The 19,602-nt window shown below is 39.2% G+C and overlaps 1 protein-coding gene across 2 annotated transcripts in view; it reads right to left on the bottom strand.

Moving 5' to 3' along the window:
* LOC127570289 (integrin beta-1-like) overlaps positions 1 to 18,748 on the bottom strand; it is a 70,899-nt gene extending 52,151 nt beyond the window's left edge. For both annotated transcript variants that reach the window (XM_052015690.1, XM_052015689.1), the window contains exon 1: positions 18,426 to 18,748. The gene's annotated coding sequence lies outside the window, so the exon portion shown is untranslated. The remainder of the gene's footprint in view (positions 1 to 18,425) is intronic.
* Between the last annotated feature and the right edge of the window lie 854 nt (positions 18,749 to 19,602).

The following is a 19,602-nucleotide window of genomic DNA, read 5'->3' as shown; positions in this document are numbered from 1 at the left end:
AAACAGAAATTTAACAAAGAGAAACATACTGCAGAAAAACAAACCAGCTTGTTTGTTTTTCTGCAGTATGTTTCTCTTTGTTAAAACACAAAGGAAGCAGCCTTTAACACAAAACACTCACTGATTCAGCTTGAGACAGAAAACTATGATGGATATAATTTGTTTTTATGAGCAAAAATTAATGCAGTTTATCACTGGCCAAATATATTGTTAAAGTAACTTCAAATTACATATTTTATTGCAAAACCATGAATGAGACTTTCTGTACTGTATCCTTGTTGAGACTGGTATGCCCTACAATTAGCCTTCAATACTCTAGCAAATAAAAACAGCAAGATAAAATATATTTTCAATGCTTAATAACAAACTTGGAGATGCAATTTTAAGCACCAATGCCTTGATTTCACCCCTCCATATTATTGGGCCAGCTAATCTGACATCAAACTCATGGATGAGCAACAATTTCCTTCAATTGTACTAGTTTCAGGTCTCACTAACTCCACCCTTTTATTCAGGCTGAATTAAATATAAAAGCTTGACACCATCTGAACCCAATATCCTGCCAGTAAGCATTTCCAGTTTCACAGCAGAAAAACATTAGCTGAGCTTTTGTCAAATATACACCTTGGGTATTTGCACACTTGCCTTTCCACTAAATCCTAGCTAGTACAGAACTGAAGTCATATTCCCTCATTCCAAATGCCAGTCACTTGTCACTTCTAACTTAATCCCTCTTCTATCTGCCTTTGCGTACATCACTCCTTCCATTCCACAGCATTGATGGCAAATACTTTGATTGCCTCAGTCCTCTCTGGAATAACCCCAAATCTGTTAAACAGCTGTTACTGCACCAATCTTTGTCAAAGTGTTCAGCAACCACTCACTTGGTCTTTCTTTAAATTTTAATTTTTTTAAAAATTTTATTTACAGCATGGTAACAGGCCCTTCCGGCCCAATGAGTCTGCGCCGCCCATTTTAAACCCAAATTAACCTACCCGTACGTCTTTGCAATGTGGGAGGAAACTGGAGCACCCGGAGGAAACCCACGCAGACACAGGAGAATATACAAACTCCTTACAGACAGCGACGGGAATCGAACCCTGATTGCAGGCGCTGTAATAGCGTTGCACTAACCGCTATGCTACCATGTCACCCCTTCCTTTAACCCATTAATGTTGCAGTCTGTTGACATTAAAAGTGGAAATACAAATGCCAACTGAGAATTCAGCACAGCTGAGTAAGCAGGTGATAGTGACTGAACAGAATAAGGACAAGTAGGAAGAGGGTGATGAGGAGGAGGCAGGCAATACAGAACTTCTGTATTAAACTGAAAAACAGGATTGGATTCTTCAAAATAAAAAAATAAAAATCTGCAGTTAACTGCAGCCAACTCAAATTGTATCATTCGGTGATGTGTGGATTAAATTGTGTCCAGGAACTAACTAATCAGTTAATACTTCAAAGAGTTATTTGTGGGATTACCGGTAACAAATTGAGGACATTAAACAAGGAAAACAAAGTCAGCTGATTGTGGAAAGTACATGGAGATGGAAAAATGATATGCCAAGTGAAATCACTAGGAACAGATGGGAAGGAACCAGGGGAAATCAAAGGAATTAAGACAATAGAATCATTTTGGGTAAAATTAATAGGTACCAAAGTAAACTATCACAGGTAGTGCAGCAAATAGACTCCTGGTTTGAGTGAAGGCCCTGATCTGAAAACACATCACTGAAATCTACATCACTGGGAGTCCAAAATGACAAGAGTAACCAAAAGTGATTGATTCAGATTAATCTCAAGTTTGAGTTCTGGACTCATAACCTTGCTAATTATGGCTTTTTGAAATGTGATGAAAGTTTCTGCCAGAATTCCAGACCTCCACCTCACATTGGACAGAAAAAAATTCCTCAACTTCCTGTAATCCTATCAATGAACTCTACGCTCCTCGTTACTGACCTCTCTGCTCAAGGTCACAAATCCTTCCTATTTAATTGTCTAAGTCTCTTAATTTTATACATTTCATTTATTTCTCAGAGTCATAGAGCAATACAGCATTGATACAGGCCTTTCAACCCAACCAGTCCATGCTGACCATGGTGCCCAATCAACTAATCCCAATTTCCTGCATTTGGCCCATATCCCCCCCAAGCCCCACCCCTCCATGTACCTAAGTACTTCTTAAATGTTACTATTGTACCTTGCGAATCTTGTAAATGTTGTTTACATGATGCTACGTGTCTGTGATACTGCTGCAAGTTTTTCATTGCATCTGTGCATGTACTTGTGCATATGACAATAAACTCGACTTCCACTTTGTACCTGCCTCTACCACTTCCCTTAGCAGCTCATTCCATGTACTCACCACCCTGTGTGAAAAAGTTGCCCCTCAGGGTGCTTTTAAATCTTCCCACCTCCCCAAAAATCTATGCGCCCTAGTTTTGGACTCCCCTACCCTGGGGGAAAAAACTTATCAACCACCTTATCTATGCCTCTCATAATTTTAACCATTTCTATAAGGTCACCCCTCCTACATTTCAAGGAATACAGACCTAGCTTGGCCAACCTCTCCTTATAACTTGGGCCTTCTAGTCCTGGCAATATTCTTGTATATTTCCTCTGCACTCTTTCCAGTTTAACCACATCTTTTTTAATAATAGGGTGACTAAAACATACATAGTACTCCCAAGTACAGCCTCACCAACAACTTATACAGATGCAACATAATGTCTTAACTGCTATACTCAATGGCCCGACTGATGAAGGCCAGTGTGCTAAGTTCTTTCTTCACCACCCTGTCTGTGATGCTGCTTTCAATGAACTATGCACTTGTACTCCTAGGTCCCTCCGTTCCATTACACTCCCTGGTGCCCTACCATTCATAGTACAAGTCCTACACTGGTTTGACTTTCCAAATTGCATCACCTCACACTTGTGTATTGAAATCCATTTTCCACTCCTCAACCCACTTCCCGAACTGATCAAGATCCCCTGTAATCTATGATAACCTTCACTGTCAACACCTCCTAATTTCACGTCATCCACAAACTTACTGATCAAGCCTTGTGCACTCACATCCAAATCATTTATATAAATAACAAACAAGGGTCCCATCACTGACTCCTGTGGCACACCACCAGTCACCAGCCTCCATTCCAAGAAACAACCTTTAACCACCACCCTCTGCTTCCTCCCTGAGCCAATTTTGAATCCACCCAACTAGCTCTCCCTGGATTCCATTGGATCGAACCTTCCAGACCAGCCTATCATGTGGGACCTTGAAGGCCTTGCTAAAGTCTAAATAAACATACCTACCCTCATCTACCTTTTTGGTTACCTCTTCAAAAAACTCAAAGGGTTGTCAAACATGACTTTCCACACACAAAGCCATGTGGACTTCTCCTAATCAGACTCTGTCTATCCAAATGCTGGTAGATCCTGTCCCTCAGAATTCCCTCCAGTAACTTCCCCACTACTGATGTCAGGCTGACCAGCCAGTAGTTCTCTGGCTTGTCCTTGCAACCATTCTTAAACAATGGAACGACGTGAGCCACCTTCCAATCTTCAGGAACTTCACTAGTGGCCAATGATGAAGGAAATATCGCCGCAAGTTCTTCTTTAGCCTCTTGAAGTCCGAGGATGTACTTGGTCAGGCCCTGGGGATTTATCCAACTTAATGCACTAAGGCTGCAAACAACTCTTCCCTGGTAATATCAATGCTCACCAAAACATTTCCACTTGTTTCCCAAGCAACCATGACTTTCTCCTCAGTAAACACAGAGGAGAAATATTTGTTAAAAATCCCACCCATCTCCTGCAGCTTGAGACATAGGCAGCCCTGCTGATTTCTAAGGGGACCTACTCTCTCTCCCTAGCCACCCTTTTACTCTTAATATAGCTATAGAACCTCTTGGGACTTTCCTTAACCTTACCTACCAGATCCACTTCATACCGTCTCTTTGCCCTCCTGATTTCCCTCAAGCATATTCTTAATTTTTTTATAGTCATCAAGGGATTCACTCCTTTGTGACCCCTGAACCTAATGTATGCTTCCTTTTTCCTGACCAGAGCCTCAATATCTCTCCCGAGCCAGGGTTCCTTAAATTTGCCAGGTTTACCCTTCACCCTAACAGGAACATGCTGCCCTGGACTCTTGACATCACACTTTTGAAAATATCACAGTCTTAAAAGCCTTCCACTTGCCATTCGTTCCTTTCCTTTCAAACAGGCTCACCCAATCGACCTCTGCTAGATCCTGTCTAATTTCTCCAAAATTAGCCCTGCTCCAGTTTAGGACCCTAACCTGTGGACTGCCCTATCTTTTTCCATCAGTTTTAAAACTAATAGAATTATGGTCATTAGAGCCAAAGAGCTCCCTGATTGCCACTTCAGTTACTTGCCCTGCCTCATTCTCTAAGAGGTCCAGTATTGCACCCTCCTGAGTAGGGCCCTCTAAATATTGACTCAGGAAATTTTCCTAGACACATTTTGCAAAATCTACCCCATCCAGGCCCTTAACATTCTGGGTGGCCCAGTCAATACTGGGGAAACTAAAACCTCCCACTAATACAACCCTATTATTCTTACAACTACGAGCAATTTCTCTACACACCTGCTCAAGTTCCTGCTGACTACGGGGGGGGGGTAGAGGGTGTAAGGAGGGTTATAATGCAACCCCACTAAAGTGACCCCTCTCCTTGTTTTTAAGTTCTACCCATATGGCCTCACTGGCTGATCCCCCAAAAATGTCATCTCTAAGTACTGCTGTTACATCCTCCCTTATCAAAAAGAGAACACCCCTTCCTCGCTTACCTGTACCTCTGTCACGCCCGATATTGAACTGCCAGTCCTGCCCTTCTTCTCTCAGCCATGTTTCTATTATGGATATAACATCCCAATCTCCAGAGCCAGTCTTACTGTCCTTCATTCCAAAGAAAACAAACCCAGCCTGGCTAATCTCCCCTCAATTAAATTTTCCAGACCAGTACATTCTCTCTGTTCTCTTGAGTGCAATCACATCTTCCCCTGTACAGTGTGGTAACCAGAACCATACACAACACTATATCTCAGTATAAAACACTGCTCAAACATTAACCAGTTCTCAAATCCTAGATCTTTGACAAAAAAGCAATCTTCTGAACAACTTAATTCACTGTCCCACTATGCCACAAAAGTAGCAATAAATCCTGGATTCGATTCTGATAATTAGAAATGATTTTTCAATACAAAATTGGGTGAGACTTTAGTTAAGACAGTTGATCCGAATAAAACTGATGTCTTCAAATGTAGAGAACCACCCTGTACACTGCCTCCAGTGATAGTAGAGCTTTCCAGATGTAAAGAGACCAAAACTATTCATAGTACAGCAGCTGTGGTCTCACCAAAGCCCTGTGAACTTTTACTAAAACTTCCCTGCTTTTGTATTCTGCTACCTAGTACAATTGATTATGGGAGAGAAAATATAGTAATATAAAAAGGCTTCAATGCATATGTAAGAAGAGTAGCAAAAGCATTTGTTTACAAGATGCTGAGACAGGGAAATTAAAGAAATAGCATGCATTGTGAAGCGTATTTTGTACATCTCCAAGAAAGGCAAAATTAAAAAAATAGTAGGAAAAGAGTCAAAATAAAGGGATGAACATGAAAAATAACCAATTTAAGGGAAAAGGTGCTGGGAGACTAACAGGACTAAAGTCTGAAAAGTCCCCTAGATCTGAGGGACTACTTCACAAGAACTTAAGTTTGCGAATTCATTGGATGTAATCTTCCAAAATTTCCTGGATTCTGCAGAGGTAGTAAACCTATTCAAAAAAAGAGAATGAAAGCAGCAAACTATAAGCGAGTCAGTCTGATGGTTTTTGGGAAAAGGCTGGAATCCATTAATTAGCATCAGGACACTTTAAGAATCATAATGTAATCAAAGAATTAACATGATTTGAGAGAAGGGAAGAGAAACATTTGGCAAATCTACTGGAATTCCTCAAGAATGTAACAAGCAAAGTGCATAAAGGGCAATCAGAAGGCGCAATCTGCATTTGGAATTTCAAAGGCATTCAATTAAGTGTCATAAAAGGTTGCTGTCCAAGATTATAAATCCTGGCTTTGTGGCCATGTATTAGCATGGAGAAACAATTGTCTAATTAACAGAAAATAGAGTCAGGCTAAATGGATCATTGATGTTAGCAAAATACTGCAGATGCTGGAATCTGGAGCAACACACAAAATGCTGGATGAACTCAGGTCAGGCAGCATTTATGGAGAGAAATGAACAGCTGATTGTAGTACTACTGCTGTAAGTAGTGGGGTCTCAACTGGTTATAAACTTGTACTAATGACTTAGGAAGTAAATGCATGGTAGCAAAATCTGCTGAAAATACAAAGATACATTGGTCAAGCACATTGTGAAGAGGACATAAGAGTGTGTTAAGGGACATAGGTTTGTGGAAAACAATCGATAGATGGAATATAATGTGGGGAAATGGGAGACTGTTCACCTTGGTAGGCAAAAAAAAGGATTTTATTCAAACGAAGAGCCAGACTCTAGCTGTTCACACACAAAACAAAGTTATCATGCAGGTACAATGGGTAACAAAGAAGCCAAATGGAATGATGGCCTTTTTTTTTTGCAAAGGAAAGGTGTACAAAAATGTAGTTGCCTTACTACAACTCTACAGAGCATAGTGGAGACCACTACCACATAACAGTTTGGGTCTCCTTAGTTTGGGAAAAATATAACTGTACTGCAGCTGCTTCAGATAAGCTTCACTAGGTTGATTTCTAGGATAGGGAATTGCCTTATGAGGAAAGGTTCAGTAGGTTAGGCCTTCACTTATTGGGGTTTATAAGAATGAACAGGTGGTATTGTTGAAACTTAAGATTATGAGGGGATAGAACAAGGAGAAGACATGTCCCCTTGTGTGTGAATATAGAACTAGGTGACCCTTTTCAGAATAAACGTTTAAAGGGTGTCCAGTTAGGACTGATGAGAGGAGGAATTTCTTGATGATTGTGAATCTTAGGAATTCTCTACCACAAGACTTGTGGAGTCTGAATCACTGAAGGGCTATAGGGTTACCAGAGGTCATGAGGAATAGGCAAGAAAGTGAGACCAAGATAGTTCAGCCATAATTTCCTTCAATACAGTACAGCTCTCAAGGAACCACACACACTAATCCTATGTATGTTCCTAAAATATTCAGGTTTAATTATGTTAAATGATCTACCCATTTCTTACCACAGCAGAAGGTAAGTTGCTTTTTCTTCTTCCTGAATACCAATCTAGCTTCCTTACAGAAGTGTTAAGCATGGGTATTAGATGGCCAGATTCAGATGGCCAGATTCAATGATTCACAGCTGTCTTGAGTAACATTTTCCAAATAAGGAGGTGTAATTAGTTTTTTCCTGCTGGAAAGTAATGCCACTTAAAGTAGCTGGAATTATGGAAATTCTTTTGAAAATGACCATTGTAAACCTCTGTTTAAGAATGATTAAACATGTGATTGTTGTGTGTGATTATAAGTGATGAAAATCAATATTGCTTTTTTTCTCTAAACAAATCAAGATACTTTAAGTTATGGAAGAACACAGAAAATTCTAGGAAGCTGTAAATATCAACTTGATGCTTGTTTGTTAGTTCTGAGTACACTAACTATATGTAGTTGAGATAATCAGGGGAAAACAGCTAAGTATCCATACATTTCTACTTTAAAATCACATGAAAACTTTATAGTATCTCATACAGTTCATTGTATTTTAGGGTTTAAAAAAAAGACACCAGCAGCATAACCACCATTTGCGGCCAGATCTAGTTGCTGAATCAGTTAGATTTTGCAGTTAACACCATCCTGACCTTTTATAGAAATCCGTAAAAGGGCTGAGTTATCATATCGTCAAGTTTAATAAATGCAGAATTAAATGTAGCCCATTTCAGCTACTAATTTTACTTCCACTGGATCCATCTTACATTAACCTCTAATTTTACTATGTAAAATTTAATTACAAAACACAGGGCAGGCAGTGCAAATGTACAATATGTAGTATTCACACCTATTTATCAGTGAATATGCATCTAAAAATCAGATTTCCTCCCACCCTAAAAGGCGAGTAGATTTCATTTTAAATTAGCTCTAAAAAAAACATTCAAAGCAAGAATTTAATTTGGTCCAAAATCCTGCACCTCAGCAACTGAAAATTTACATGATTGGAGATGCAATAGGTTTAGCTGGTTGGCAGTAAAGAGATGTGCACAACATTAACAAAAGAAAGAAATTACTAAAGAACTGCACACTTTAAAAGGAAGTAAAATCCTTTTAACTATTGCTGAATGTCCATCAGAAATAAATTACTTATTTCCCCTTTATCAGAATGCAATTCAACCTCCATGAAATTGCCTGAGTAATTTGCATAAAAGCAAAATGGTTAACAAGGTACATGTTTAAATAACTCCACAGATTGCAACATAGAATTTCACAGGAAATTGAGACTATTGTTTGATGACCAGGAATCAAAACCAGGTTCCTAAGTATACTTGTGTCTTTTCCTTTGGGAAAAAAAATTTAATGTAAGAAAATACATACACCAAGATCAAGACAGTCTAAACCTGAGAAATATTCAGTAATTGACTATTAAAATAAGTAACAAAAATTGTATTGGCAAGAAAAAGATGTGCATTCTTCTGCTATGATTCAATTCTCATACTAGTTTCAAGTGGTAACAGGAACCAGCTCACTTTTAATAACTGCACTATGCATTGGAGAAGCCAATTTTCCATACATTTTTTCCATACATTATTTTAATGCCCGAGAATAAAAACCCTAGCAGCAGTAAATTTGTCAAGTGTAAGCATGTTTGCATTGGTCACCCTGGGTGTGCAGATGCCCGACTTGCCAAATGTTTAAGTTTTTCTTATTTTATGTTTTGATATCTACTGTATTTTGCTTCTACATCAGTGGATAGAGAAATATGTTGTCTAGGATAATTCCAAAGTTTTGAAAATAGACTTAGGACCTCTTCCTACAAGTTAAACTGTGCTTTCCTTAAATGCTCATTCAAACAAGGATGTCTTCAACAATTTAGCACTCCGAGTGTCTCTCTATTGACTTTGCCAATGTCTCTGCAATGGGGTTTGTCTTGGGTCAGAAGGTTCCAAGGTTAGCAATACTACCACTAAACCAAAGCTGATAGTTTGACAAGATTCAACAACTGCCATTTCCTCCAAACACTAGAAAACATCCAAACTGTGAAGGTCCATTTTCTCTTTCATACGAGCACATGAATTAGGCTACACATTAGGCACTTTAAGCTTCCACCAACATTCAATAAAATCAGTAAACTAAATTGTTTAAGACTGTAACCTCAGATCTACATTCCTGCCTACCCTTGGTGATTTTTTATCCCAGTGCTTAAGAATCCATCTACCTCTGCCTTAAAAATATTCATAGACTTCACTGCAACTTTTGAACATTGAATTCTCCAACTTCCAGTTAAATACTCCTCCTGTCCCTTTTCTCTCTCCCAGCCCCCATTATTCAGGCTTTTATCTCCTCCACCCACTTCATCTGCCACTTACCCACTCACTGGTTTCCCTCTGCCCTCCCTACCTTTATTTCATGCTCCACATTCCTCTCCTATCAGATTCCACTTTCTTCAGCCCTTTGTCACTTCCACCTATCACCTCCCAGCTTCTGGTACTATTCCCCATCACTCCCTCACCCCACCCCCTGAAACATCAACTATTCATTTCCCTCCACAGGTGTTATCTGACCCATTGAGTTCCTCCAGTTTTGTGTGTTGCTCCAGATTAGAGTATCTGCAGTCCCTTGCATCTTCAAACATCTATAGATGTTTGGAAGATTATGGTCAAGTAATATGCAATTCTACCCTTACTTTCCTCAGCAAGATATTGGGAATGCGTGATTAATCCATCTTAAGTGCTGCTAGCCTTTCTAATATCTTCTCTATCAGTTTCTAAGCCCATTCATTTTAACTGCATTTTCCTTTTCTAGCAGCAGCATCATCATCATCAACTTCCTGGCAAAACAAAAAATGGATAAAGTACCAACGTAGTACCTCAGTCACGGCAGCTGCCCTCATGAGCATATTTCCTTTTTAGCCTCCAATTTGTACTTCTCCTGTTCATATGATTATTGAACCTTTTGGATCCCTTTCTGTTAGCTGTCATTCTTTCCTCATGCCCTTTGCTTCTCCGATTTCCTTTTATATACATCCCATCTGAATCTTCTACAATGAGCTTGGTTCTCATTTGTGTGAACAACCTCACACTCGAGTATATTCTCTCCTTTCCACTGTATTTAAATTTCCTGTCTTCTCCTTCTTGGGAATGCACCTGGACTAGCTGAAGCATCTTCACACTAAAGGCCTCATTGTTCAATTACAGTTTTACCTACTAAGTGTTTATTCCAATTTACCATGGCCAGATATTGTCTCATCCCATTGCAAATGATTCTTCTCCAATTGATTGTTTTAACCTTGGAGTGGTCCATTTCGTTGTGTAGCTATTCTAAATATTATGGTATTATGATGCTCTTTCTTGAATGTTCCCCCACTTACACTTGATTCTGGGAAATGAGCAAGGCCAAGTCTAATAATGCCATCTTTTGCATTGGATCAAAAACATACTGAGCAAGTAAATATTCTTGAACACACATCAGAATTTCCTGAATTGAAATGCTTAAAATTCTAATATAAAAATGGAGATTTGTATTTTTACATATTTTAAATACTGGTAACACAACATTCAAGGAAAAGTAACTAGGGCCAAAAATCTAAGAAAACGGGTTTTCGAAATATAAGTAAAATATTTTTTCCTTGGAAAGCAGTTTCAGATTATCAAACAGCAACTTATATTTCCATTGGTTGCAACCTGAGAATCTGTACTTAACACAACACACATTTAAAAAGGGTGATACGAGAAGCTGCAGATGTTGGAATCTGGAGCCATACACAAAGTGCTAGAGGAACTCAGCAGGCCAGGCAGCATCTGTGGAGGGAAATGGACAGTTGACGTTTCAGGTCGAGACTGAAAGAGGGGAGATAGCCAGTATAAAAATATGGAGGGAAGGGGTGGAGCAAGAGCTACCAGATGATAGGTGGATCCAAGTGAGGAGGGTGATGGTCAAATGTGAGAAGTGCATCACACAGAGTTTGCATGTCACCTTTCACTTCAGGCAAAGTTAGTGTCTTCTTGCATCACATTGTTAGCAATGTTACATGTTTTAACCTGCCATGAAGGTTTGACTTCACTCAAAACATTCTGCTCCATTATTAAAATTGTACATGGCACAGCACATTCCAGCTGTCAATACTACTTTGCTGATGTCGGCTCATATTTTTAATTCTTTTTAGCTACTTGCTTTAGCAGTTAGTGTTTTGTTTTTTTTAAAAACTTGTGATCCCAGTTCAAATTTTAATTCTTTTATTGCCCAAAAAAAAGCAGGTTATGGAATACATAGGTAATGTCAGAGAGGGTGCAAGCACAGGTTTGTTTTCTAGATTTACGGTTCTTAATATGCAGAGAAACATATCCGATAAGCTCATGAGACACAAAGCTGGTTCTACATACTGCCATATTTACATTATTCAGTCTAACCAAACCAAATAAACTGATTGAGCTTCATGCATTGTAAAAAGGTACAATGCTTCAAATGGAGGATCATGAAACTTTCCTGTTGCTTGTGATCCACAGAAATACCTATCTAAACCCTTGAGTCTTTGAGTCGTTGGAATTAAAGAGATAACGTAAAGAGATAATATTTTTGGTAGGCTTTTGTGGTTGCCATGAAACGTTATTATTTATATGGTGAAATAGACAGAACAGCTTTTAATTCTCTATTCATGCCCACAAGAATGTGCAAACCAAACAACATTTTTACGCAATTTGAATCAAGTTCATGAAGCACCATATTTTTCCACATTCATTCACAGGGTGTGGACATCACTGGAAATGTTGGTACTTCTTGTTCATCCCCAATTACTCCTAAATGGAGAAAGTGGTTAAGAGTCTTTCACATCATTTGCTCTGGGGCCATGTGTGGGCCAGATCAGACAAAGATGGTAGATTTCCTACCATAAAAGGGCCTTAGTGAACCTGACTGGTTTTCAAACGTGGCAGTTTCATGGTTACTATTACTGAAATTAGCTTCAATTCCAGATTTAATTTTTTGAATTTATATTCTCCAACTGGCATTGTGGGACCTGAACTTGCATATCTGGATCAACAGTCCAGAACACAGCCTCTTAATCCAGTAAAATAGCTATTACACTACCCTTCTCAAGTTGAATTGAACAGTATTTTTCATAAATTAAAAGCCACCTGCAATAAAAAGTTTTGGTTCATACCTAGACATTTAAGTTATGCAAAAAAAAAACAAAGACTATGGCCCAATGTTTTCTGATAGCTCCTCCTTCATTATCCACCCTAAATGTTACCAAATGAAAGACCGAGGTACAATTGCAAAATCTCCATAGACATTTTAAAAACCAGAAATAGGCAAGAACATGGCAACACAAAAAGAAAATCCAAAAAATTGCATGGCATTACTTCTCCCTCAATGTTCCAGAGACTACGTAAATAAAAACACATTGAAGTCTGACAGCAACAAGCTCAACAAAAGCTGATCACCTGCACATGAAATTAAGCTGCAGACATTATGGGACCTCATAGCATAACATATTATGCTAAATTACTTTAGTGTTTTCCATTAACATTTCATTTATTGCACAATTCACACTGTCAAGTTGTTTCATACTTTACCCCTATTGAATGATTTCAAAGCACACTGCAGCATAAGTTGTGACAGTGACTTCATACAGCTGGCTGTGGATGTCAGCAGGAGATACCAATGCAGAGATCCAAAAATCAGAACTATTGAAAATGCCACCTACCCACTGAAATTTGGGTTGCAATAGCCAACAATGTTATATTGTAAAAGTAACATGATTATGGAAAGTACTGCAATGAAATAGTTTGCACCAATTTAGTTTTGTTTTAAAAAAGTACTTCAATAAATATTACTCTCCTTGACATTCCTTCATTGATTTAAAAACAATCTGGTACTGGAAAGCTGATAAAAAAGCACAACTATTAGTATTGGTATATTATTGTCACTTGTACCAAGGTACAGTGAAAAACTTGTCTTACAAACCAATCATACAGGTCAATTCATTACACAGTGCAGTTACATTGAGTTAGTACAGAGTGCATTCAGGTAGTACAGGTAAAAACAATAACAGTACAGAGTAAAGTGTCACAGCTACAGATAAAGTGCAGTGCAATAAGGTGTAAGGTCACAACAAGGTAGATTGTGAGGTCATAGTCCATCTCATCATATAAGGGAACTGTTCAATAGTCTTATCACAGTGGGGTAGAAGCTGTCCTTAAGTCTGATGGTACATGCCCTCAGGTTCCTGTATCTTCTACCCGATGACTGCATCACCAAGAAAATGAGAGGTAAAGACAGAGTCCAAGGAGGGGAGGCTGGTGTCCATGACGCGCTGGGCTGTGTCCACAACTCTCTGCAGTTTTTTGTGGTCCTGGGCAAAGCAGTTGCCATACCAAGCCGTGATTCATCCAGATAAGATGCTTTCTATGGTACATCGGTAGAAGTTGGTGAGAGTCAAAGGGGACAAACCAAATTTCTTTAGCACCAAATTCACTTTTCTTTGAACACTGGGAGGTCAGATTTCTAGATTCACCTTCCAGGTCATGGAAACACCATCCACAAAGACTGCAGATGTGCAAGGCAGAGATCTACCAACACTTTACTGATCAGTGTAACTAAAAATGGACAATAAGGACTTGCACATATCTCACACATCAAAAATAAAATCATTCGAGAACCAGCTCACCCTGCTCATTACCTTTTTAAACTACTCCCCTCTGGTAGGCGATATAGGACAATACATGCACACACTACAAGATTGAAACACAGCTTTTTTTCCCCCCAAAGCTGTTAAATTGTTGAACATGGACTTACAGCTCCTATACATACATGCACATACTATGTCTTCCCCCCTTTACCGGCTGGACTCACCATGGTGTTATTTAATATATTGATATGCTGTTGATTATCATCATCATCATGGTTCATTTGCACACTGCCTTTTTATTTTTTTTATACTTTATATTTGTGTAAGTATGTTTGTGTTAATTTATAGTTATAATTGCTCTTACCAATTTACTGTTTTGGTTTTTATTAGGCAAGGGAGTGCCATCGTAATCCCGTTGTGTTGTTGTTGCAACAGTACAATGACAAATAAAGAAATAAGTAAAATAAAAATCAAATGAATACAAGTCAGCTGATTTTTGAAGAAATGTAATGACCTTAGATACTTCAAGGAGTTCCAGATAGCAAGACTTTCCAAAGATTATTCTGCCAATAGAGCACAGAAACAAGATGTGACCAACAATGAATGGAGAACATGGGTTGATAAGCTGAGATGGTAATCAATGGGCCAGGAAAAGCTGGGAATTTGGAAAAGGATACAAGTGACAGTGTGGAGATTAAAAAGCTTATGGACAGTAGACAAGATTTAAAGCTCAGACATTACAATCTGTAGGGATATTGCCAACTGCTTCTCTACATTACCATGAAACAAACTCATACCAATATCAGAAGCCATGGGTTTATTCCCTCCCCCTTAAATCTAAGTGTACAAATTGGGCTGACATATTAATGTTGAAATACAAGTACAGCATGAAGCCAAAGCCCATGTGATGGAAGCAAATTCCTGTGGGATTACTTAAAGAGTAGCTAGAGTGTTGACCTGGTGTAATTGCTAACATTTGAACCTCAGATCAATAGCACTAAGAATAGAAAAACTAGTTAGCTCACTGATGGTTGTGCTGCATGCAAACTGCTGAATGTGACCCCTCCCCCCCAAACAAACCACACTTAATTGGCTCCTTTGAGGTGCTCTAAGACATGAAAGATACTTCATAATTGCAGGTACACAGTTTCTGCATTGCAATCCCAACACTGTGGCATGGACCAGTGGTGCTAGAAAATAAAAAACAACTTTCAATTATATCTCAATTAATATTAATTGGGTCCTTTGAGATGCCCCAAGGCCATGAAAGCTACTTCCTTCAAAACCAAGGAAGTACATTTTTCTTGAAATAGTCATTGCTACAAAGTAGGGAAATCCAGCAGCAGAATTTTGGTAGTTATGCAAAGAATGGCCAATTAAATTTCTTTTCCTTGATTTTGTTTGAAGAATAAATATTGATCAGAATATCAAAAAAAAACCCTGATCATATTTGATTAATACCATAGGATTTTCTTTGTGAAAAAGATCCACCTGAAGGTTCCAGATAGGGCCTTAGCTTGACATCTCATTTAAAACATTGCACAAAAGACATCAGGCACATTCCCCTGGAAATTCCATCAGTGTCCATCTGTCAGGATATAACATGAAAACAGTGTCAACTAATGCAACTTGGTAAAGAAAAACAAAATGAAAGCCACTCATATTTTAAAATCATTAATTGTGGGCTTTGTTCTGTGGGCTTTGTTCTTAAAATTTAATGTATTTTTAGTCAATTCACAAACCTCAGATGAACATTTAATTTCACATTATAGTACAAAACACAAGAGTTATGAAACACAAGTATACAAATTTGCAATTCCAAAATCCAAAAGCTAACAGCAAACAGCTAAGAAAGTTGATTGGTGCACAGAGCTAATCTTAACTAAATGCTTAAAATGGATGGTCACAACTTTTGCCTTGTAAATTGTTAGCATATTCTGCACAAACAATTTAAAGATAACTAATTTCTCAACTACACCTGTATTGTGATGCCATCTTTAACACAAGCCAAATGTATATGCAGAAAACAATCCAGGCCTATCCAATCTTTCCTACGAGTTACAATGTTCTACATCTGGCAATATCTTTGCATTAATAAGTACAGTGGAGATTTACAATCATATCTTTAGTAAAAGGCAAAAGATTTATACAATCTGAAGAGAAACTAGAGTATTTCCTGTTATGTGGTGACCAGAACTCTGCACAGTACTCAACCTGTAGCCTACACAATTCCAGCCTTAAACTTCTATCATATTGTAAGCTTCCCATTGCCTTTTTTGTTTTATAAACAATCTTGTTTTGCCAACCTTCAAAAATTAGTAGTCATACATTTTATTAAGTGCTCCTCTACGCTTCAAGATACACTCCCATTTATTGAATATTCCCCTTTTTCACTTCCAAATGCATCACTTCACACATCAATGTAATTTCATTTGCCACCTTACTGCCTGACTGACCAGACCTTCTATATCCTTCTGGAATCAAAAGCTTCCTTCCTTGTTAACCAATTTTACCACTACTAACTTCTCTATCATACCCTTTTCTCTTTTAAGAGACTTTCAGATAGGTAGATGGAGCTGAGAAAAAGAGAGGGCTATGGGTAAGCCTAGTAATGTCTAAGGTAGGGACATGTTCAGCACAGCTTTGTGGGCAGAAGGGCCTGAATTGTACTGTAGGTTTTCTATGTTTGTATGTTACCCTCCACATTCAAGTCAAAGTCATCAATATATACAAAGGTAACAGACGACGTACTGAGCCCTGCAGAAAGCCACTGATAACAGTCAAAGAACTGCCACTAAGCCAATTTTGCATCCAATGTGCCACTCTCCCTTGAATCCCTCTTACTTTTCTGATCAGTCTGTATGTGAGATTTTGTAGATTACACACAATAGTTTATTATTAGGATGGATAAAAAATATCAACCTTGCCAGCAATGTCCATATCAATGAATAAAAATGTTCCAATGACATCCTCTAAAACTGCATTCTAACCATTATTGCTAATTTACTAAGTATGCCGGTGATATGTAGTAGGCTAATCAGAAAGGAGCTATCATATCCAGGTTAAACCATTACATAACTGATGCATATCTAACTATAGGGCTAGTGGAAAATCTAGTTAATTTTCCTCTTTATAGCATGAGTCAGTGGTGATGCCCTTGCTGTTCCACTAGGATAAACCAACTGAAAAGGGGATTGCACTTTCTCCAATGTTTTATGTTGAAGTGCAGTACTGAGAGATTGCTACAGTGTCAGAAGAGACCTTAAACCAAGCCTGTAATGCAAAAGATCCCAAGACAATATCTCTGAGGACAGGGTTCTCTCTGGCACCTTGACTGTTATTTGTACACTAGTATAACTAAAGCAGATTGCCTGCTCATTGTTACATCTCTATGAGAATTTAGCTGCTGTTTTTCCTAAGCTACATAGGCTGTTAAGGCATTTTGGAACAGCCCCTGTACATGCATCAGAAAAATGCATATCTTTCTTTTCAGTTTAAGACCAATCAATGTACATTACAGCACAAATTTCATGCCCTATGATAAAACATTGCATCTGCAAAATAACTGCAGAACAAATGTAAATTCGTGGACAGGAAGTCATGGTAAAAGCAAATTACCGTTATTTTTAGTTTTCCGATTTGTTGTTTGTGTTACTTTCTCAAAACACATTAAGTACAATTTATTTCAATCAGGTTAAATAGATATTTTAAATGGAATGGGTAATATGCTTCAACACCTTAGTCTGCTGAAATCCTTTTCCATATTTGTCCATTTGCGAAATAAAAACAGGTCACGTCATCATTTGTACAAGGTCTCGCATGACAATTAAAAAAATATTTTATCAGAAAAAACGCCTGCAACAGACAGTGTTCCACGGTTAATCTATTTTTAAAAATGTAAAAATCCAAAATCCTTCAAAATTGAATCACTTTCAAATGAATTTAAAGCCGAGATGATTAAAGAAGCAACAAGCACTAGTCATCATTACAATTTTTTTTGAACAAACAAAAGACCAACGCAAATAAAATGCACGCCCCAAGGCCACTAGAAGAGAAAGCTATGCAGCTTTCGTCGGGAGTTTAATTGCCACTGCGAACACTCAAGGTTATATCCAAAGATAGCAGAACAGAAACAAGTGATCATGTTAAAACTCTTTCACATGAATCTTCAAAGTTTCGACTAGGCAAGAAAAAGACGGTGTTGGGGTGGAAAAGCAAGAGCTCCAACCAGGCTGACAAGAAAACCCTCAAATTCATGCAAGAATGTCCACCAAAAAAAAACTTCTCTCAAAATGTGTTGGAGCAGACTGGGCTCGACGAGACTTGGAAGAACTCCCTTCCCCCACACTGTGTATATAAATTTGAAAAGTATATTTAAGTGGCTGTACGTCCCCCACCCATAAATAGGGCATGTATCACATTCCTGTCCTTTCTGCGGTAGGAGAGAGAGAGAGAGATCAAGCTGATGATGGTCGTGTGGATGACTCTTCTTCCCCCCTCCCCGACCCAGGACAGTTTGGAACCGGTGAAAAGCGGCCAGGGACCCCCGCCGGTTAGTAGTTCCTTGGGGGAAAGGAGGGAATGGGCGGCCCACCTACCTCTACGTGCAGGTCAACCGGAGTTAGCAGATCTCCAGCCGCTCAGATGTCCCCGGTCCCGGCCACTCGCCTCAGAGGACTGTTATCCACACAATGGATGTCCTCGCCTCTCCCCTGCCTGCTCACTGAACGATCTCCGCTTCAAACGCTGCTTTCTTTTCTTCTTTCTTTTTGAGGAAAAAGAAACTCCCCCCACCCTGCCACCAGCGCTCGGTTTCTCTCCGGGACGCGGCTGCGGCTGCGCCCGCGACTGCTCCTTACTTTTGTGTTTGCTCCTGCGTCTCCCGAGCGCTGCCGATGGCTTCCGAGTCAGGCCGAATGGCGGCGGCGCCCGCCGGAAACGAATTCCTGAGCGGACACGTCACTGTGTGGGCGTGACGATGAGATAACGATGATGTCATCGCCGGGAACGTGATTGAGACATGACATGGCGTGGAGTGGAGTGAGGAACGGTTTGTATCTGTGGGAAGAAAAAGAACTAGATGCCGGTGAGAATCAGCTGGTCATGGCTTTTGTGGTGGAAAAAAGCACAGAGTTAATGTCTTCAGCTGGATGACAAATGCCAGACTGATGGATAGGAAGGGTTTAGAGGGGTATGGGTCAAACCTGGGTAAATGGGACTAGCTTAGATGGGCATTTTGGTCAGCATAGACAAGTTGGGCTGAGGGGCCTGTTTCTGTACTGTATTACTCTATGACAAACTCAGAGAGTAGTTACAGCACACAATAAGGCCACTCAGTTCATTGAGACCATACCGGCTCTATGTGAGAGGAATTTAGATTGGCCCACTCGCCTTTCTCTCTCAATAGTCCTGCAAATCCTTTCTTTTCAGGTACTTATCTGTTTTGAATTTGGAGTCCAATTACTACCTGCGGAGTAGTGGTGCAGCCCCTTGGATCGAGGTTCAATCTTGACCTTGCATGCTGCCAGAATGGAGTTTGAACGTACTGCGTGTAGTCATGTGGGTTTCCACTGTGTGCTCTCTTTTCCTCCCAAACTGCAAAGACATGATAGTAGGTTAAATTACTACTGTAAATTACACCTAGTGTAGGTAAGTGGCAAAAAAAATCAAAGATGATGGGCATGGAGCATCGAACACGTTAGTGTAGCGGTTAGTGTAATGCTATTACAGTGCCAGCAATGCGGGTTCAATTCCAGCCACTGTCTGTAAGGAGTT

The sequence above is a fragment of the Pristis pectinata genome, chromosome 5 (assembly GCF_009764475.1).
Source record: "Pristis pectinata isolate sPriPec2 chromosome 5, sPriPec2.1.pri, whole genome shotgun sequence".
In the NCBI taxonomy this organism is placed as follows: Eukaryota; Metazoa; Chordata; class Chondrichthyes; order Rhinopristiformes; family Pristidae; genus Pristis; species Pristis pectinata.
The sequence above is the reverse complement of the archived record's forward strand: the minus strand, read 5'-3'. Positions and strand labels throughout refer to the sequence as shown.